Consider the following 24,116-nt stretch of genomic DNA (forward strand, 5'->3'; position numbering starts at 1 on the left):
CTACGAAGTGTGTTTCTCGTTCCTTTCGTAGCCGAAATAGAAGATGCTGTTATAAATCTATATGGCTGACCGAGGGCTGTAAACAAAGCAATGGCAATATTTGATGTACAATTGTATTCCATCAGTGCAGTGACCCGCAAAGTCTGTTAACTTTTGCCAAATGTCGGGAAGCCGTTACTGTTGATGACGACGACAGAGCGCCCTACTGCGCGGAGTACAGATGCCACGTTAGGAAATCGGCGGCCTCGAAGGGGTTCCTTCAACTTCGGAAACAGTTCGAATTCACAAAGACTCATGACCGGTGAATATGGAGGGTGTTCCAAGACCAGTGTGGTGTACATCCCCAGTCTCAATCCGACCCACACGAAACGCCTAGCCCCATGGTGCAATCGCCCTGTACGGTAATGCAGTCTCCTCATATGCTTCACGTAATTCTCCATAATATTCTGATGCATTTTTACCACGGGCAACTTCGATTTTAATCCACGAACGCTGAGCACTTCAACGCCACGCACGAACAAAACTCCCAATCGGATGCATACTACAGCGTCACCTGACCACTCCCGTGCCCGATCTCCTGCGAGTGCCTGGACTACATTGCCACTGATATATTTGGAGCCATCGTACTTCCACACCAGCCATTACAGGCTGCATGAAGAATGGTCCACACCCCAGTAACTAAGGCAACAATGAGTCTGAGATAGGCCAGTTTGTTCTAGCTCACACCATAAAACGTATCCTACTGTGAACACTGCGTCTTAATACATACATCGGGGAAAATTGCTTTTAAAAACAATTAGTAAGTACAATCCTAATAACACGAGTTGACAAGGCATTTACTGAAGTGAATAAAATGCCAAGGAGAGATTCAGTTGTAGCAAGCAGCTTCGTCTCAATGGCACAGCGCTCAAAGGCAAAGCAGTGTACAATAACAACTTAAGCCAATTGCAAACATTAACAAATCGCAGTGAGAACAGTTATAAGACAAATGACCATTCAAAGGTGCACAGCACTGCCGACGAGAGGAAGATAACAGAGTGTGGAAGAAAGTATTACGAAATAACATAAAACGGAACTAAACCCCATGGCATAAAGGCTCCTGGGCCTGCCCAGCGACCGCTGCCCATTACCAGATGTCCTGTTAAATTAATCCTCTCAGCCGTTATTCTTGGCAGGAGGTACAACTAGGCAACCATCCTCCATTAAAACTAATGGGAGTGGGAAATGGAAGGGGTCCGACACTTCCAGAAATGAAGGTATCGACCAATAAAAGGGAATGGCCAAGAGGGCATGAAAATAAAGAACTGACGAGGCCTCGAAACCTAATACCGTCGGGGTGAGGAAAGAACCAACTTTTCTTGGCTTTATAGTCCGGGTGGTGGTGATTATTGTTTCAAGAGGAAGTACAACTAGGCAACAGCCTCCATTAACAGGAATTGGCAAGAAAAATCAAAGGAAGCTGAGTGACAAAGTCTAAGTGGACCTTGAACCAGCCCTCAGTGCAAATAAAAATCAATGTCTTCGGCGAGAATCAAACTCAGGTCCTCCGAGTAAGAGATAGGCACGCTACCTATACACCTCAGCGCTGTGATAATAATAAAATGACCAAGTATTGCACAAATATTGAAATTCCTGCCTTCGGAGTTTCACGAATGAGCTAGAGCGGAGCTTTCAAAAGTAAAAAAGGCAATAATATGAATTAAACGTTGGAATTCAAGAGGACAAATTGCGGTAAATATTCATTTATAGCACGAGGAGGAAGGGACTGGAATAAATTATTCGAAAAATTTCCTGGTTCCTGGAAACGTTTAGGAAAACTGAATTGATAGGCAATCTGCCACCTGCGCGACAGTCCTATGCGCAGACCATTGATTGATTCATTAGGACTAAGGAAAATATGGTGCTTAACACGGCACACGAGCTAGTTTGTGTCAGGTAGCTGTCAGCTTGCGTTCGGGAGAACATAGGCTCTAACCCCACTGTCCACAGCCCTGATGATTGTAACCCTGGTTTCCCATTTTCACACCAGCCTGTACGTTAATTAAGGCCGCGATCGCTTCCTTACCGCTCCTAGCGTTCTATGGTCGCCGTAAGACCTGTCTGTGTCTGTGTTAGTGTGTAACGTAAAGCGAACTGTAAGAAGAAAGACAGCACAACTGTCATTATAACTGAGATCATGGCGGTGTAGTTTCACTGACAGTAGGACACGGGAACACCGCCCAAATATGTAAAAACTGAACTGTGAACTCTGAAACAAGGACTATCGTGATCGCGTTCTCGTGTTTCCCTGACCTGACGTAACATGAACATTTTGACAGAAGTAGAGCATGCACAGAATAGTGACAGTGCGCTATCGATCACTGCATGGAAATGAAGGGACTGAGAGCATGCGACTGGAGTTACGTCATGTCGAGCTTAAGTCACTAGACCTCCCAGTGTCGTCTGAAATGGAAATCACTGTTACGTGGGATTTTCAACCGGTAAAATTTCCCTTGCATTGACCAGAATCGAAAAGTTGTTCTAATAATGATATTATTATTATTATTATTATTATTATTATTATTATTATTATTATTATTATTATTATTATTATTATTATTATTATTATTATTATTTGCAAGTTGCTTTACGTCGCACCGAGATAGATAGGTCTTACTGCGACGATGGGACAGGAAAGGGCTAGGAGTGGGAAGGAAGCGAGCGTGGTCTTAATTAAGGTACAGCCCCAGCATTTGCCTGGTGTGAAAATGGGAAACTACGGAAAACCATCTTCAGGGCTGCCGACAGTGGGGTTGGAACCCACTATCTCCCAAATACTTGATACTGGCCGCACTTAAGCGACTGGAGCTGTCGAGCTCGGTATTATTATTATTATTATTATTATTATTATTATTATTATTATTATTATTATTGTTACGGAGATATTGTGGATCCAAGAGGTGAAAGAAGGTGGGGGCATGAATGAGTGGATATACGAAAATTGAAAGATTAATTTGAAACTTTATAATTGACAGTTTTATTTCCATTCTTAACCCTTTTTCTTATTTCTTTTCAGATGTTATATTTTAACAAAACAATTCGCTAAGCGAATAACAAGATTTAAGGGACAACAACGAGCTCAAGAAGTAATATTATTAATTTCTAGAACAATTAAATAACATTAGTTAACAATACGAGGTTGAAGCTCCTACCTTGGTAATGTGACAAGAGGAACCACTGCTCCATTCAATTATACCTCTAGGAGACAGAGTATCCAAAATATGCTTTCTTACAAGAGCACCTCTGCTCCACAAAATTATCTAGGAGACTACTCTCCAAACAACACACCATTCCACCCTTCTAACCCATGCTCTTACCGCGTCCATGATGGGTCACGTAAAAGAAATCCCGAGTAATCTCTCAGGGTTCTTGAACGTCCAATTGTTTTACGTGGGATCTATAAAAAGCTGATACTCCCTGTACTATTTTATCTATCTACAAGTAGACTTGATGGACGTCTCCATCCGACGCATCAATAGCTCAATAAATTGTTCAAAACTCATCGCCTTAACTCTAAGGTATATTACACTACTGTAGAAATCTATAAGTAAGACCTCAAGTAAATTTTAACTATTCTTATTCATTGAGGGAAAAATATATAAAAATCTAGGAAGAGAAAAATAAAGTAGTGTAATTAAAATTAAAATTTGATTGATTACTAAACCTCTGGTGTGTTGAGCTCATGATCACATTTTATCTTTCATCTCTTTTTATCACTATTGAGATGCGCTAAAACTCTTCTTATTTACAACATTGATAAAATAAAATAATTAATAAATGCACTCTCCTCCTGGGAAAATAGGGTTGCGTTATGATAACATTCTTTATAGTTAACGTTCTTCGTTATCTGCAATAGTCTTACTTGTTCATATCACAATTCGTTGAAATAATGTTTAATAGCTTTACTCTGGAATTATCTCATGATGTAGATATTCTTTCCTAATAAGCATCTGGAAAGTGGATAAATTTCTTGTTAACTTCAGTCAAAATTTGCTGTCAATAAATAAATAGTAATCTATCATTCAAAAATAATGTCTTAAATTAACGTTCCTGTCCACGGTCATTAAGTCTAGCTTGGTATTTACAACCTTACGTGACTATAAGATCTCGCTTGAATGAGTTAACATTAGGGAAATTTCATTTTTGAAGACATGATATGGTATCAATCCATACATATTCTTATATGCAGTAGCAATGATCCTCTATATTAATTTAATTGTGCCATGATCAATTTAAAAGAATGCAACTATTTACAAGAAGTTCTACCTTAACATGTCCAAGTGCAATAAGCATTTGTTTTAATGGGGATATCTTTAGATGACCACGACCTAACATCCTTTTCTATGAAGGTTAAAATACGTTGCAACTATTGTAATACGTGTATTCTTGATAACATACAATGTTACTCAATTACTAGCACAGGTGATCCTAATTTGCGTGAATCATTACATTCATTACTTTAAAGATTCCATCTCTGCTTTCGTTTTGTCGAAGAACATACGAGGGATGATCAAATATAAACGGGATTTTTAATTTAAATTCATGAATTGAGAAACACAAGGAAATTAAATTTATTATTCCACATAGTTTCCTGATTTGAAAATGCATTTGTCTCAGAGTATGGGCAGTTTTTGAAGCCCTCAGCGTAAAAAGAACAGGATCGTATCACCAGTATGTTGAGCACGAAGTTTTCTACACTCTCGTCACCTTCAAATCGTTGCCCTCCTGGAAATTCTTTAAGCAGTTCGAACAAATGGAAATCGAAGGGCGATAAGTCCGGGCTGTAAGGGGGATGATCAAGTGTAGTCCAGTGTATTTCATGTAGCTTGGAGACAGAACTGCAGTATGGGGCCACGCATTGTCGAATCGGTTGGTCTTGTCTTTTGCGGTGATATGAACCCTCACCTTGTTCAACAGCTGGCAGTAGTAAGCAGCATTAATTGTCGTCGCTCATGCAAAAATTCACTCAGAAAAATGCCTCGCCGATCGAAAAAACTGTTGCAAGAATCTTGCCAGCTGAGAGTCGAGTCTTAGCTTTCATTGGTGCTGCCTCCCCTTTCCTCCACCAATCCTTACAAACACGCGTACTTGACAATGTTTTTCACCGAACTGTGCAGTCAATCTCTGGCAAATTTCCGCGGCTGCAACTCCTTCATGAGTAAGAAATTTTAAAATTATGGGTTACGCAGTGGAAGGGTGCACTTGTGCACCGACATCGTGAGCGTTACCGACGAAACGTCGGGAAATATCTATACTGAAATTCAACTCAAGAGCTTAGGAAAAGTATCCTTCCGCACGCGAGCACGTCACCTGTTCCTCCTTCCCGTCTCCGTTCTCCATCTCCGCCACAACCAGCTTATTATTAACGCCGTGCGTCTATCTGACAAGTACTTCATTCTGAAATAGTGAAGCATCAAATGAAATCACATCCATTCACATAGCTGTACTTCGATTACGTACCATACCTATTTATTCCTTTATTGACCATGTAAAACGTACAGGTTACTGACGAATACCGAGGCAAGAGAAGCATTTTTTTTTGCAAGTTGCTTTACGTCGCACCGACACAGATAGGTCTTATGGCGACGATGGGCCAGGAAAGGGCTAGGAATGGAAAGAAAGCAGCCGTGGCCTTAATTAGGGTACAGCCCCAGCATTTGCTTGGTGTGAAAAAGGGAAACCACTGAAAACCATCTTCAGGGCTGCCGACAGTGGGGTTCGAAACCCACTATCTCCCGAATACTGGATACTGGCCGAACTTAAGCGACTGCAACTATCGAGCTCGGTAGGCAAGAGAAGCAAAGTTTATTTTTATTTCATAATGCAATTTGTGTGAGGCACATAGGGAATTACAACATAAGTATACGATTCCGCTCTCGTGCAACGACTGTCAGTGGCAGTTTCTCACAGTTCAAAAAGCTGAAAAAAAACCACCTGTGAGTGGGATTGCAAAATACAGTGTCTCCAGGAATGTTTTAAATACTGTAGTCTCGTCATTCGGAAGGTAGAAACGAACTCATGATCCCCTCATGGCAATATTTCTGCAGGTAGAGTGCGGTTACGAATATAAAGCAAAGTACAAATTATTATTATTATCCAATACGGCAAGGATCCTATTCCCATACCGTGTTAAGACCCTTTCTGTTTCATTTACGGCGAGTGCTGAGCTGACACATCGACCTTTCGCTGGAGACTTGGATTTTCCGTGGAGTTTAAATTCCACGCGAACGGCGTAAACACTGTACACAGAAACGCCGGTCAGCTGCGCGGTGTTTTTCACCATGTCTTCCACAGTCCACGGCGGATTCTCATCTCGTAGGCTACTGTAAACGTTTAAAACAATTTGGTTTAGATTTCTTACGTAATATTTCTCCACTTTTGTTAGCTTTAAAGTATTTCACAGGGGACTCAAGCGTCACAGCATCACACACGTCTTGCTCACAGCTGGCATCCATTATGAATACTGAACATGCTGTTGCAGCCAGTATTGCCAACAGTTTTCTTGGATCCATCTTCAACGTCGCACATATTATGCGAACTTATCGGCTATGGAATGAACTCGAACAAACCTTACTAAGTGCACAGTGCAATAAGATACTAATATCATATTAAATAATAATTATTTTGCTACATACACCACTGAGAACAATAACTATTCATAGCCATCTACGTATGAAATATAAGAATTGGTAACGAACCCGAATGACATACAATATGTGATATATTTTCCATATTTATACAGGACAAAAATGTGTAATTCGTCAAGTCAGTTCACCAGAATATTTAACCAAACTGAAGGAAGCTCCTGACTTCAGGAACAAGTAACAAACCTAGAGAACTATTTGGCGCTGAGGAAGTCTTTTCACCGACTAGAAGTCTGACTAACATCAAAGGGACTGCTAAGGTATTGAGTTGACTCTCAGTATAACAGCACGCTCTCCCACTCATAACGGTCCCGCCTAAGCATAGCAGAAGCACGAACTGTTGATCTTCAGGAACAAAAATTCCTTGCTCCACAAAATTATCTAGGAGACTACTCTCCAAGCATTAAACCTTCCCAGCCTTCCAAAGGCACCAATGCACTTTACATTAATAAGAAGAGCGTCTTTGCTCTATAACTTTGGACTTTGAGCCAATACCCGCACTCGTATCCCGGAAAAAGAGGACAAAAGAGAGAGTTAATACGGGAAAACGTGAGGAAACGAGTGCACTCAATAACACGAGGTCCGGCGATCGCGATGAGGAAAGGCGACGACATATCAGCCTTGAACTGGAGATCACTTCCTTAATAATGGTAATAATACTAAAGGACTAACGCTACTGCAAATCAAAAGCAAATTAGCATACAAATTCCCAGTTTATTGAAACAGTAAATTTAGAAGAAAAGATTAATCAATGAAACATGCAAGTAGGATATTGAATAGAAAATGTGAAAAAGAAATACAAAAATGTTAAAAAGAAATACATACACAGAGAGCATGATAGTTTTTCTCGGCCAAGCTTCCCACCAAATAGCGAACGGTAATAAAGCTCAAATAAAACGTTCAATTACACAATACTAACATGCTTCTCTCTCATTTTTATCCCAAGACGCCCACACGGTCGATGTTCACTTACTTATATTGTTACACTTAGTTCATTATAGCATTCATTAGATGAGCCATCAGAAACGAGAAAAAACATGCGTCAAAAGGGACAAAGGGGACCGAGAAAATCAGCTATGAAACTCCGTGGCTGGAAATCTCGAGTTTGCGCATATCAACAGCCAAGTAAGCAGAAGAAAAAGAAAACCGGGAGTTAGAAATAAAATGCCGGCCATCAAAAATATGTCAGACACAAGTCCCGGTCAGGCACGACCATAAATGGAGGAGCAATATTAAAAAAATCACATGAATTAATAAGGGCAAAATATACATAACACAATGCGACTTCTGCTCCGTCTAATACATATTGCAACCTTTCCACCCCACGCCATTTGCTGCATAGAACCAAATGACTGCATGATAATTCCTAAAAAGTCGGGATACCGCCATATAGCACCATACGCCAAGGCGCCTGATGGAAAGGGACCTTTTTAGTCTAGAGTCAAATGCCACCTCATCAGGAAGGAACGAAAAAGAAATTTTTTCAGAATGATGGGTGAGCAAATGCTCTTCCGACCGTGCAAGGGTCTACTGCACCCTTCCGTTCCATAGAATCAAACCACCGACCTCCCAAGGCCATGGTGCGTTCGCGGCAGAAGATCAAAGAAAATAACACATAACTAGCTTAAAGGCATAAATGAACGGAAGGAAACCTGGGATACAATGTTATTCGGCAAAATGACAGGCAGACAAAAGTTTAAATACCTATTTATTGAGCCTTGATAAATCAAATTAATTAAAGGTTGATCATGAATATTTATAGTATATCAATGTTGAATATGCAATGTCCAATGGACTAAATACAAATTGTAAAGTGTCAACAATTTTATTTCTCCTTTACCTCTTTCTTCTTCCCGACATGATGAAAAATATTACATTATAATTTGCATAACATACCTTTTTTTAAAAAATCAGAAATATCCTTATAAATGCGACGGTTATCATTAAGAACTTTCTTCACTATCAGAAGAAGCAATTATTTATACAACAACAAAAAAATTGAAGATAACTTTAAGTGGTCACCTAGCTAAATAATTATATGACAAAAGTAAACAAAGAATAAATGAATGCTAGTCGATAAAAACCTAATCAAAAATAAAATAACTAATGTCGGGTCCAGAAATCGAACCCACATCCCAATGAATCCAATGACAAAAATTACGAAAATAAAACTCGATTTGTCATCCACATAAAAAGTGAAACACGACTAAAAGAAAGTATAAAAAAAGAAAATATGTACACATAATATGAAAAGAAACAATAAACAATATACACATGCAGTTGGCTGTATATATAAAAAATATGTGACAACAAAAATCCATGGTTGCCTCAGAACTCGAACCGATGATATCCAAGATGGCATCGACAAACGGGACTAAAAAAACTGCCTTTCTTAATTAAACATAGGGTCAACAAATAAATAATAATACTGGCGTTCCACTTAGTTAAATATTATTATAAAATCTTACATGGAAAAGTAAAAGAATCCTTTAAACAATAATCGGTGTCGCACTGCCTTCATTCTAAGTGGAATAGCTCGAACAATACAGCATACAGTAATCCTCTACAAGGGGTAAGCCCTCTTCCGTCCCCTGGGGTCGTAAATATCCGGACGTCAAAGCCCTAGCAAATAACGGCCCGGTGTGGCAGAAATATCCTTTCAACATCTCAAGGTGAAAGCAAATCGTTTCCCTTGGAACACATATTTGTTAAATAATCTTATTTCATTATACATTTTCATATCATATTTCCAAAGCTCCACTGGCTTATAAATTCACTGTCCTGCCACAATTCTATAATACAATATCAATCCACTGTTCATTTTCTCATATTCACATCCTTCAACTTAGAATGACCGGCTTCGATTCCATCCGATTACAGAATACAGCCTAGGTTTTTCCTACATTTTAAACTCATACCAATAAAATCAAATATGGATTTTAAATATATCAATAATGTTACTCTCATATATAGAAAGGGAAAATATTTCACATAAAAGGAAAACGCTAATCTCAATAGGAGAGCGTCTGTTCGATGTCTAGGCATGTCACAAGTTACGCATATAATTAATACAGCCGATAATCCATTTTTACAAGCATAATCACCATGCATTATCATAATAAGCTTGGATATCACGTAAATAAATTATACAAAATTACGGTTTGGCTCAGTGCCAAAACAAATCTACTTTCTATTACTTTTACCTAATCTAAGCACTCTCAGACTAACTAATATTTTATCATCACGTCAAATATATGCATTACGTAAATTATATATATATTTAAGCCCATGGATTAGACTATTAATTCCATGAAATGAACATAAATGAATATGAAAACCACTCAAAAGTTCTCTCTCTATATGCAATTTTATTTTATTTCTCCTTTACCTCTTTCTTCTTCCCGACATGATGAAAAATATTACATTAAAATTTGCATAACATACCTTTTTTTAAAAATCAGAAATATCCTTATAAATGCGACGGTTATCATTAAGAACTTTCTTCACTATCAGAAGATAGTTACATGTCTAACCTAATTTACGTGATCTGCATAATGAATAACCGCGCATTTATTAAAAAATTATTTCATATTAGAACTTATCATCATGTCGTAACAATCCAAGGTTCGGGTCACGGGTAAGACCCTCATTTTCATTTTTTAAGCTTCCATGGTGTTGACGTTGGTCACGGGTTCATGTCCGTTGCTACTCCCGCTGAGCACGTTCATAATCCAATGGTTTTCTTCTACACCTATAACAGTTTTTATGAGATTAACACTTGTTGCATCACTTTAACACAAAAAATACAATTATTACACTTTAATGAAATTAACATTTGTTGCATCACTTTAAAAATTACAATTATACCGTTCTTTCGATCACATAAATTCAACCATTTTTGAATAGTATTGTTTGTAGACAATTACAATATTCTCGAAGATATAAACTGTACATTTACAGTCTGAAACACTAAATAGATCAGAACATCATCAAACCGTGGTTCTGCTTTGCATCCTTCGCGTGAAGTGGATACTGTTGTCATCATCGCTATTCCTTTTATAAACTTTCCCCCTCTCATACAAGAGACAGTGGATAATCCCCACTACTTTTTAATTAATAGTTCAACGTGTCGTATGGCATCGGCAATACACTCAAACGTGTGACTCAGATTCTTAAGTAGTCTGGTTATGTGCGGAACCTGAATTGTTCAGCCATTTATTTAAAATTAGTTATCAAAATAATGCCCCTACAATGTCCTCCATGAGAGTGCTGCGTACAAAGGACGCGTCATGACGCTTAGCGTGTTATATAATGCAACGGTTGCGTATTCTTCCATATGTTAATATATTATAAAGAATTGGAATATTGGCAGATGTCTATAATGAAATCATATAACATCCCGAGGTTTCCCATATTAAATATTATGCATGTCTCGAAATCTCATCATACAAATGCAACTCGCGAGCTGGCAACTCCGTGTTCGGCCATTTTTTCAACGGGTGAAGGTATCATTATCGATTTTTCTGGCTTGACATTTTTTCTCTCTCTCTCTATCTGTGTATTCTTTTAGTTAAGACGGAGTGGTGTTTAGGAGGTTACAAAGGTTGTGTAAGCATGTGCAACCTAATGCAACTTTTTGTAACAAGTACGAGGGAGCTTTACAAAGGTTTTTCACTGCCAAATAATTAATAAATAAATATGTACATGACCGATAAGGTCATATCTGCCTTTCCGTCGGACTCAAGAAATTTGGAAAGAGTTACAAATTTCTTGACTGATTTCAATTTATTGAAGGGACTCTCATTCACATATTTAATTGTGGTCTCTTCGGCAGTGTATTGTTCTCATGAGCTCTCGGTTTTCAACCCTAAACCTTTGGTTATCCCGTTCGAGTATAAAAGCAAGTTGACCCAAAATTACTCGACGTTGTTCTAATTCTTCACAATTTTGACACCATGGGATATCCTCGTGTTCCTGGTTTTCAGTCCTTGTCATTTGGACTTCAGCTTCCTCAAGATTCTCATCTTCTTCATCCTGTGGAATGTTGTCATCATCTTCATCTTGATCCTCTCCTTCCTCCTCGGAGTTCTGGTCTGGCTGGTCCAAATTTGCTCTAATGCTTCCTGGTGGATAATATGGCCGTAAATTGCTGCATTATATATGGTTTCGGTTAAACCATCCATGCTTTGGACTTTATAGGCATTATTTTCAAGGTTTTCAATCACTCTGTAAGGTCCAATGTACAACTCCGCAAATTTGTGATAAATTTTGCTGGCGGGATCTGACACTGCTGGTCTCTTTACCAACACGTATTCTCCTACCCTCAGTGGTCGATGGTATCCCATAACTCGATGTCGTCGCAGTCTTTTCTCTGCTTGTTGTCTCAGATATTCAGCTGTTGCCTGGATACAAAGTTCTGCTGAAAATCGCGGATCTTGTGGACATGGTATGGCATTTTGCCATGGTCTCTTCGGCATCTCATCAAAGTGGATGACGCTGGGGATCTGGCCGGTTGACTCGTGTACAGTCCCATTTATGCACTCTTCAATAATTGGGAGGACATCTACCCAACGCCAATGTTGACGGGGCCAATAGCTTCGACAGAACTTCCCGATCTCCCTCATGATTCGTTCTGCAGGATTAGATTCGGGGTGACGAATAGAGCTTAAATGGTGTTTCACCCCTAATTGGTCAATGTCACGCTTGAATACCCCAGAAGTGAACTGGGAACCATGGTCTGTCAGAATTCATTCCGGTTTTCCCATTTTAGGAATGATTTTAGTTTTAATTTGGTTGACGGACGCTCGGGTATTGGCATTTTGGACCAGACATAATTTTACATACTTTGAAAATACGTCCACACACACAAGAATATATTGCAGGCCACGCCTAGCACGTGGTAACGGGCAGTAAAAATCCAAAGCATATAGCTCCTTAGGCTTACTTGGCAGCAAAGGTCTTGATAGCTGCTTCAACAAATAGGTATTAGGCTTCACCCTTTGACACGTGTCACAAGTAACCAATATTCGGCGGACTATTTTTCTAAGATTAGGCCAAATGAATGCCTCTTTCAGTGTTGCTGACACTTTATCTATCCCTGCATGACCTATGGCTCGGTGGGCTAACCACACCAACTCATTCTGTAGAACTGGTGGTACCACAATTCGGTATCGTGTATGATTTTCGTCGATGAACTTATGCAGAATGCCATTGAAGTAGTTATACTTCTCCGCTCGCTTCTCCAACTCTGTATATTCTGCCGTGCCTGGTTGGATTCTTCGCTTGAAGAAGTCAATCAACCGACTCGTCTCCTGATACCTCTCTTGTTCCTCACCGATGCTTTTTAATTTCTCTAATGTCTCACGATCCTCATCCACAAGCCGGATCTGATGGACGAAAGTACTCTCAGGATCAGGATTCCGACTGAGTGCATCAGCAATGACGTTATTTTTGCCTGCACAGTGTTCTATTGTCAAATCGTACTGTTGTGCAAACAAACGCCACCGATTAACACTTTCGCTAGTCATGGTTGATTTTAACATGGTCAGTTCGCAATACAATGGGGAAACCATAAATATATTTCCGCCAATGACTTAGGGCTGTTATAATGGCTAACATCTCAAGCTCAGTTACGGTATATATCAATTCATGTGCCCGTAACTTACGGCTCATGAATGCCAAAATGAGATCTTCGGTTCCTTTTCGGGGTCTTCCTGATACAGGACGGCGCCTACTCCTACATTTGATGCGTCCGTCTGTACAATGAACTTCTTTTTATAATCTGGATACCCGAGCTTTACGCTGTTTGTGAGGAGTTCCTTCGTTTTTACGAATGCTGCCTCACATTCATCATCCCACTTCCATCGATTATTCCTTTTCATCAAATTTTGCAGAGGGGCCACAATCTCTGTGTGCCCTGGACAGTGGTCCGCGAAGAAATTACAAATTCCCAGAAACTGCCTAATATGTTTCACCCTAGTTGGTCTCGGAAACTTCCGAATGGCCTGAATTTTTACTGGGTTTGGGGTCACACCTTCAGAATCAATAATATGACCCAGAAATAAAATGCTCCTTTGGCAAAATTGGGATTTCGAGAGATTAATTTTAAAATTGTTTCTGTCCAAATCTACAAGTAATTTCTTGATATTTTCGAGATGTTGCTCTACAGTCTCTGATGCAATCAAAATGTCATCGACATATCTTATTGTGAAGGCTTTCACTTCATCACTCAAATTTCGATCTAAAGCTCTTATGAGGGCAGATCCTGCATTCATTATCCCAAATGGGAGCCTGTTAAAAACATACGTAGTTTGATCAAACATAAAACCTGTTAATATTTTAGTTTTTGGATCAAGTTCCACATGGTGAAATGACGAAGTCAAGTCAACCCCTGTGAATAACTTCATAAGATGAAATTTCTTCATAATATCCTTGATACAAGGAGTCTGGTCATACTCGGGGACTAGGCGCTGGTTTATTGCCCGAGCATCTAAACACACTCTTAATGACCCATTTGCTTTCTCTACAATCACTAACGGATTTAAGTATGGTGTGGGGAATTTAGAAATCAAGCCGCTCTCTTCCATTTCACGAATAATCTGGCTTACTTGATTATGGTATTTCTCTGGTACAGGATAAGGACGCTGTCGAAAGGGTTCCCAGCTATTTACCACTAATGTGTATTGAAAATTTGGAATCTTCCCAGGTCTTGATCCGATAACTTCCCTTTGTTGTTCAATAATTTGTTGCAAACGAATTCTTTCCTCATCTCCGATCTTGGCCTCACTGATCTTCTTCTGGACTAAGGATTCAAATAACGATTCTTCTTCTTTTTTCACCGCCGTGACCATAATTCCAGATTCATCGATGACCTTCCTACTTATCTCTTCCATTTCTAAGAAATTTTCTTCCCTTTCTGGTATCGAACATAATTGAGTGTTCCAAATCATCTCTTCTTGATCTAAATTTTCAACATCATTCAATTTCATCTCCTTTTGGACTGAGTCGAATGTAAAGCAAATCTCGTTACTATCCATGTTGATATTTGCTTTATATTCTTGTAGGAAGTCTGACCCAATAATAACATTGTACTCCATTTTTGTTAGTACAATGAACGGATGTGAAATAATATTGTCACCCAGTTCCAAATCAAGATAAGCTTGAGTATTGCAAATCGTAGTCCGATCGGGTATCACACCACGAACTTTAATATTCGATGTTGGAATGACTGGAATGTGGTTTTTCAACTTCAATTCTTCCAACAAAGCCTTAGATACGACGCTGACACTTGCGCCTGTATCCACCAAGCATCGAACCCGTACTCCATTTACTCTTATGTAGATTACGGCAATTCTCTTACGACCTTTGAATTCTATTGGATCTTGTCTTCTAATAACTCATCCGGCTGTATCACCCACGTGTCGATCGTTACTATAGTCCATGTATGAGTCTGAGGATTGATAACCTCTGAAACTCCGATTATCTCCTCGCTTAGCAATCGCGCTTTTTTTAGGATGGATTTCCTCGTTAGCCTGATATTCAGGGGCACGAGGATTTAACCTGTTCTGATTAGCTTTATGATTCTTTAAAGCGAGACTTTCGGCTCCTTGGCATTCCGCCGTTTCCGTCAGCCACCGTATGGGTTGTTCCCATATGTCTTTCCCTTGTCTAGACCCATTTACGTCTCTAACATATTGCTGAGATTCCCTCTTTCTGTTTTCGAGATCTCCTTGGTAGTACTCTTTCTGCTGACTGAGATTCTGATCGTTCCGACGTGGCCATCTAGAATAGGGCCGACGATCTCTGTTAAAGCCCCTTTGCCTGTACTGCTGTTCGCCATATTGTCGTCTAGGTTCTCCCCAAGAACGAAAATTCCATCGCTTGTCCCTAATACTTCGATTACCAACATATCCCTGAGTGGTATTCGTGCCTTGATCTTAGACTACTATTGTACTTTGTTTCTCTTGGCAATCCAATGTATTCACCATTTCTGATTGTCTGGCCCTAATTTGATGTCCACTCGATGTTTGGTCGAGGTGTCGTAAGATCTGTTCTGCTTCTACAGCCGTCTTTGCATTCGCTGCAATCAAGATTCGTTGAACATCAGCTGGGAACTGTTTAGTAATGGCCGGTAGAAGTTCCACTTCAGCCGGAGGGTTATCCAGCTCCCACATTTTCACTAATTGCCCGGTGAAAAATTCACAAAATCGTGTCGGGACGGCCATGGAATAACGACGTGAATACAGCTCCAAACGCAATCCTAATTACGTTTCCATTCCCCAGTATTTATCGAGAAACATTCTCTTAAAGGTATCGTAGCTATCAAAACAATATTTGAAAGCTTGAAACCATACTAAGGCCTGGTCCTCTAAGAATTCCTCCACGACCCTTAATCTACGTTCTGGAGCTACCTGATGGTCAACCATGTAACCGTCCTACTCAGCCAAAAATTTCTTTGGTGTTACAGTACCTCCTGGTTTGAATCGCTTCGGTTTATCTTCATTCATCCGAATTACATTATAAAACGGCATGGATTCAATCGGCAATGTTGTAGAATTATGCATCTGTGCCGCCGATATCTGATCTGCACTATTATTCACACCTTGAATAAACCCATTCCTTCACCTTCTATCTGAAGATCATAAGGATTAACGTAGCTTTTTTATCGGATCTGTTTTTATTCCTAGTTCCTGAAAGTCATCCTGTAATTCCAGTTTCACAATCTTTTCTCTCAACTCATGTATAAGGTCGTCATGTATATCTACTTTTATCTTCGTCTTTTGCATCTTGTGCGACCATTCCTTGATCCTATCTGACGTCCTATCCTCATTTCTCCGTACCTCCTCTTGGACCGTGACTATTCCATCGAATGCCTGTTTTCTGACCTCAGATATTCGCTTATCTACGTTGGTAACAATTTCCTGTTTCAACGCATTGGTTTGGTTCCGAATGTCATGCATATCGACCTGAGTCTGATGGACCTCCTTCTTAACATCTTCTATTATATTATCTGTACGTTCCTGGTGATCTGTCACCGTTTGAATATGAACATCGATTTGTTCCGCCATACTTAATGTCTGAGCCTCAACACGTTCGACGCGCTCAATTACCGTGCCTAACGAGTTTTCTAGCCGTTCCTGTTTTTCGTGCGTATTATCCAGTTGTTTTTCTAACTGTGCTGTGTTCCTTTCACATTGTGTCTGGTACCCCGTTATCTGTCCTACCAGTTCATCATAACGTTCAATTGTTTCCTCCAACCGTACGTTAAAGTTCCCCATTTGTTTATTAATTTCATCTCTCCCTTCCTTACACTCCTTCTGTATTCTCTCCATATGTTCATTAACCTGATCTAATTTCTGATCAATCATGTCCTTAACTGTTTCATTACTCTGATCTATCTTCTGATCAATCACTTTCATATTTTTATTAATGTCCTCTTTCATGTCCTCAAACCTTTTATTACTCTGATCTATCTTCTGATCAATCATGTCCTTAACTTCCTCTATCAGAGCCCTCATGGCTTCCATATCCATTTTACACAATATTTCAATAAAGTGGGCCCCCCTTAACTCGAACCTCGGATTAGGAGAAATCAACTTGAAAATGAAATCAATTCAGGGTTACCTCAATCCAAAATCATAAAATTTTCACAACAAAGTAATTTGAATTAAATTTATGGCCTGAATACAGCTATCTCAAAATTATTCAACAGTATAATTTATCAAGGGTACCTTCGATCACAATATTTTAAATGTGTAGCCTATCATTATTATATTTATTATTATTATTATTATTATTATTATTATTATTATTATTATTAATTTTGAATAAGTTCGTATAATAAAAATATCGCAAGTTAAATACCAACACAGGTGGTATATGCCAATAAATTAGGCCATCCTTCCAGTATTGAGGCAGATACATCTAATACACTGGGTAATATCGTCCCAAAACTTTCCACATGAATCCTAACTTACTGCCACTTAACAACAAACACTAAAGGCCTGAGGTCACCTTTACCTACCGCTAAACACTAACACAAATTTAATAAATGATTCACTATGAGTAATGAGGCCTGTTACAACCAGTACCTCCTGACAAGTACCCATGAATACGATTACCTGAAGGGTATCGACATTCATTTTTCCTCAGATTTGGGAAAACCATTTTATTGTTTCCCGGGATTTAATTAAATCCCTACATGATTTTGGGTACCTCAATTTCTATGAATGACTGTCCTGGTTATCGTCACTTAGACTATAACCACGACTATGTTTTCATTTTGCCATAAATATCACATTATTTTAATCTGTCATTCACTTCTCATACCGATCCAATTATCAGCATCCCATAAATTGAACAACCATCGTGTTCCTTCGTATAATAATTGGTCAGTCCTATATTCCTAAATATGGCATTACCATGCCTGACGCCCATTTTCGCAAAAGTTATCGTTTGAAATTATCACTATCGAAAACATCGAAAAATTCTGAAAATGCCGAAAAATTCAAAAATTCTGAAAATGCCGAAATTACCTAACATTGTAAATGCCTAAAATTGCCGAAAATGCCAAAACGCTGGGCGCCGAATGCAACCTTTCCACGCCACGCCATTTGCCTTATAGAACCAAATGACTGCATGATAATCCCTAAAAAGTCGGGATACCGCCATATAGCACCATACGCCAAGGCGCCTGATGGAAAGGGACCTTTTTAGTCTAGAGTCAAATGCCACCTCATCAGGAAGGAACGAAAAAGAAAATTTTTCAGAATGATGGGTGAGCAAATGCTCTTCCGACCGTGCAAGGGTCTACTGCACCCTTCCGTTCCATAGAATCAAATCACCGACCTCCCTAGGCCATGGTGCGTTCGCGGCAGAAGATCAAAGAAAATAACACATAACTAGCTTAAAGGCATAAATGAACGGAAGGAAACCTGGGATACAATGTTATTCGGCAAAATGACAGGCAGACAAAAGTTTAAATACCTATTTATTGAGCCTTGATAAATCAAATTAATTAAAGGTTGATCATGAATATTTATAGTATATCAATGTTGAATATGCAATGTCCAATGGACTAAATACAAATTGTAAAGTGTCAACAATTTTATTTCTCCTTTACCTCTTTCTTCTTCCCGACATGATGAAAAATATTACATTATAATTTGCATAACATACCTTTTTTTTAAAAATCAGAAATATCCTTATAAATGCGACGGTTATCATTAAGAACTTTCTTCACTATCAGAAGAAGCAATTATTTATACAACAACAAAAAAATTGAAGATAACTTTAAGTGGTCACCTAGCTAAATAATTATATGACAAAAGTAAACAAAGAATAAATGAATGCTAGTCGATAAAATCCTAATCAAAAATAAAATGACTGATGTCGGGTCAGAAATCGAACCCACATCCCAATGAATCCAATGACAAAAATTACGAAAATAAAACTCGATTTGTCATCCACATAAAAAGTGAAACACGACTAAAAGAAAGTATAAAAAAAGAAAATATGTACACATAATATGAAAATAAACAATAAACAATATACACATGCAATTGGCTGTATATTAAAAAATATGTGACTACAAAAATCCATGGTTGCCTCAGAACTCGAACCGATGATATCCAAGATGGCATCGACAAACGGGACTAAAAAAACTGCCTTTCTTAATTAAACATAGGGTCAACAAATAAATAATAATACTGGCGTTCCACTTAGTTAAATATTATTATAAAATCTTACATGGAAAAGTAAAAGAATCCTTTAAACAATAATATCCTTTCAACATCTCAAGGTGAAAGCAAATCGTTTCCCTTGGAACACATACTTGTTAAATAATCTTATTTCATTATATATTTTCATATCATATTTCCAAAGCTCCACTGGCTTATAAATTCACTGTCCTGCCACAATTCTGTAATTCAATATCAATCCACTGTTCATTTTCTCATATTCACATCCTTCAACTTAGAATGACCGGCTTCGATTCCATCCGATTACAGAATCCAGCCTAGGTTTTTCCTACATTTAAACTCATACCAATAAAATCAAATATGGATTTTAAATATATCAATAATGTTACTCTCATATATAGAAAGGGAAAATATTTCACATAAAAGGAAAACGCTAATCTCAATAGGAGAGCGTCAGTTCGATGTCTAGGCATGTCACAAGTTACGCATATAATTAATACAGCCGATAATCCATTTTTACAAGCATAATCACCATGCATTATCATAATAAGCTTGGATATCACGTAAATAAATTATACAAAATTACGGTTTGGCTCAGTGCCAAAACAAATCTACTTTCTATTACTTTTACCTAATCTAAGCACTCTCAGACTAACTAATATTTTATCATCACGTCAAGTACATGCATTACGTAAATTATATATATATTTAAGCCCATGGATTAGACTATTAATTCCATGAAATGAACATAAATGAATATGAAAACCACTCACAAGTTCTCTCTCTAATTAAAAAAATACATGCAATTTACATGTCTAACCTAATTTACGTGATCTGCATAATGAATAACCGCGCATTTATTTAAAAAATTATTTCATTTTAGTACTTATCATCATGTCGTAACAATCCAAGGTTCGGGTCCCGGGTAAGACCCTCATTTTCATTTTTTAAGCTTCCATGGTGTTGACGTTGGTGACGGGTTCATGTCCGTTGCTACTCCCGCTGAGCACGTTCATAATCCAATGGTTTTCTTCTACACTTATAACAGTTTTTATGAGATTAACACTTGTTGCGTCACTTTAACACAAAAAATACAATTATTACACTTTAATGAAATTAACATTTGTTGCATCACTTAAAAAATTACAATTATACCGTTCTTGCGATCACATAACTTCAACCTTTTTTAAATACTATTGTTTGTAGACAATTACAATATTCTCGAAGATATAAACTGTGCATTTACAGTCTGAAACACTAAATAGATCAGAACACCATCAAACCGTGGTTCTGCTTAGGATCCTTCGCGTGAAGTGGATACTGTTTTCATCATCGCTATTCCTTTTATAAACTTTCCCCCTCTCATGCAAGAGACAGTGGATAATCCCCACTACTTTTTAATTAATAGTTCAACGTGTCGTATGGCATCGTTAATACACTCAAACGTGTGACTCAGATTCTTAAGTAGTCTGGTTATGTGCGGAACCTGAATTGTTCGGCCATTTATTTAAAATTATTTATCAAAATAATGCCCCTACAATGTCCTCCATGAGAGTGCTGCGTACAAAGGACGCGTCATGACGCTTAGCGTGTTATATAATGCAACGATTGCGTATTCTTCCACATGTTAATGTATCATAAAGAATTGGAATATTGGCAGATGTCTATAATGAAATCATATAACATCCCGAGGTTTCCCATATTAAATATTATGCATGTCTCGAAATCTCATCATACAAATGCAACTCGCGAGCTGGCAACACCGTGTTTGGCCATTTTTTCTACGGGTGAAGGTATCATTATCGATTTTTCTGGCTTGACATTTTCTTCTCTCTCTCTCTCTATCTGTGTATTCTTTTAGTTAAGACGGAGTGGTGTTTAGCAGGCTACAAAGGTTGTGTAAGCATGTGCAACCTAATGCAACTTTTTGTAACAAGTACGAGGGAGCTTTACAAAGGTTTTTCACTGCCAAATAATTAATAAATAAATATGTACATGACCGATAAGGTCACATCATATACAACACCCACGCACGCACAGCCATCCACCCCAACACAATAATAAATAAGTGGCGTGAGGCCATCGGTCCTTCTCAAGGGCAATTACACACACAACGGTCTCCCCATCAGGCGGGGTTACCAAAATAGGCTTTCTCAATATAAGGGACTCAGTATTCCGTAGAAATGAGAAGCGTCGAACACAAGGTTCATGCGATAGGAAAACTAAGACACACGAGGTGTAGAGGTCACAATCCGTACATATCCAATTATGTAGGTTCTGGCACGAATGACCAACACTCACGTAATCGAAGAATAAACGTAGAGGCACATAAATTCTAAGCACAGGTACCGTACATCAAATAGGCAAATAACTTGCCCGACACATTTACATATACACAACCGCGTGCTTAAGGACAGAACAGCACCCCAAAAGGGGAAAAGTAAAAATGATCGTACCAAAACGATATAAAAAATGCACGTCTCGTTTACTGTGGAGTCCATCTTGTTGTTTTTGCTCCTCAATTCTTTGAAAGAAAACAAGAAATAACCATTATTGCATCATTACGACATTAAGCAAGGCCTAGAAATTAAAGATGACGTAGCACTGCCATCTAACGACAAAAATAGGAAACATTGACTTTTGTAAATTGATTGAATCAAGCCTAAGAAAAACAGATAGGTTCGAGAACGAACCAGAACACGAGTAGCGAATAACGTGCCATGAAGAAAGGCGCAACTTTCCAGGCCTATCCAGGCACAACCTACATTTAATAAAATTAAACTGTCTACACTGTCTTAACTGTTCAACAGTCTTGTATCTTTAACATGAAAATACTGAAATAGAGTTTAACAGGGGTAACAAGTACCCATTATACAAGGCCTTTGGTAAAAACAGAAGGTTATATGTATTGGCATAAAAACCAAAACTGGCGAGAGGCGAACAATTGCGCTCCTTAAAATTTACATTAAATGGATAAAACCTTATTTAGGGCTTATGGTCCAAAGTTACAGTGGCTAAGCCTGTACTTCGGAGGTGACTAGATGGAGAAAAGAATTTAAGTTACAGGAATTACAAGATAGAAAAGGTTACAAAATCATAGTCATCTCAAAATTAAGTTGAGAGGGAACACGAGAGGGCTCCTCACTCCCTATTCCCTGATTTTGATGAAGTTCTTTCGGCTTGATTGAAATTTACATTTAAAGTTTGAAATTTACATTTTAGAAAATAAAGTTACATTACTAAAGATTTGAAACATTCCCCTCGAGCTAGCTTTGAACGACTATCACAGAACTGCCATTACCTTGAGCTGGTGGGCCTCCCGAAGTTGTATGAGACGGCCTCCACCTCCGTTACGAACACACTCTAGACTGGAGCGATCACTAATACCACCTGGTCGTAAAATGTGTCAGCTTTTATAGCAGAGGGGAAGGTTTCAGAAAACTCCGTGCCAAGGCCCTGACACACCCAAATTTTCGTTGGATAATCCAAAAAGCGTCAGAATTTTATCATTGCGAATGAAAAAATGTACAAAAATTTCTGACGCGCCAACGCCATAAGTTGGCGGGGCGAGATAGAATGGGTTGATAACTTTTGGATATCCAAAAACGAACACTAAACATTCACGTTTAGGAAACCATTACATAAAAAAGGACTCTTGAATTTTAATAGTTCATCTCCACTTAAGTGTGCACGACATAAGTTTATAGTACCGACATCTGTTGAGAAATGTTCAAAGTTCCTGTACTAGTTGTTTCAACGTTTATGTTTCAGAGGGCCTTATACAACGCGCTAGCTTTAGACGTACGGAGCGGGTGTACCTCCGGTACAATTATTATTATTATTATTATTATTATTATTATTATTATTATTATTATTATTATTATTATTACCGGGGTTTCGTGGTTCAGAGAGAGGTGAAAGAAGGTGTGGGCTAGAGTGGGTCTAACTAAGCAAAAATTATTTTAAAACTTTAAATAAATGCTATATTTCTTTTCAGAAAATCAAATTTAACAACAGTGTGTCAGGTACAATGACAATTTTGATATAGAAATAAAAAAACCCAGAATAGGAAATTTAACACTTTTGGTCTTCAAGCCCCCAATTTGCAACTTTGCAACCTCGCAAATGTTGTGTTATTTGGACAGGGATAGAAATATCGCAATTCCAGAGCACTTTGCTCCAACCGTTATAAATGTACGGCCTTCCAAAGGCACTAATAGGATCACACGAAAACCAGAAAGAGTTAACAAGCTCTCCGTATTCAACAAAGGAGTCTGGCTCCCGATTTCTTACAACCTATTCAAGGCAACATTACACAAATTCTTACAATTTCTGGCCTCCGTAGCCCAACCTACAATTTACAATTTTTGTATACAGGGATATCTATTACCCAAACTACTGGGCCTTCGTAGAAAGAAGAACAGGTTAATTTACTGGCCCAAACACAAAATGTATAGAGGCGTACGCCTGCGCTCCTAGAAAACCAAGTATACAACCCTAATTGGGCTCGCGGCCCGATGATACAGAGGCTGATCCCAAGCTACTGAGGTGACTAGAATGAAAGGATAATTTAATGCTTTACAGACAGAGAAACAGACACCTCGAGATAAATTGAAGGGGAACTCAAGAGGGTAACGCACTCGCTGTCCCCGATTTACAGTTAAAGACTTTATGAAGTTTTACATCAGCAAGAAGTAATTTACATTTTAGAAATCACATGGTTACATACTTAAAG

The sequence above is a fragment of the Anabrus simplex genome, chromosome 1 (assembly GCF_040414725.1).
Source record: "Anabrus simplex isolate iqAnaSimp1 chromosome 1, ASM4041472v1, whole genome shotgun sequence".
Lineage (NCBI taxonomy): Eukaryota > Metazoa > Arthropoda > Insecta > Orthoptera > Tettigoniidae > Anabrus > Anabrus simplex.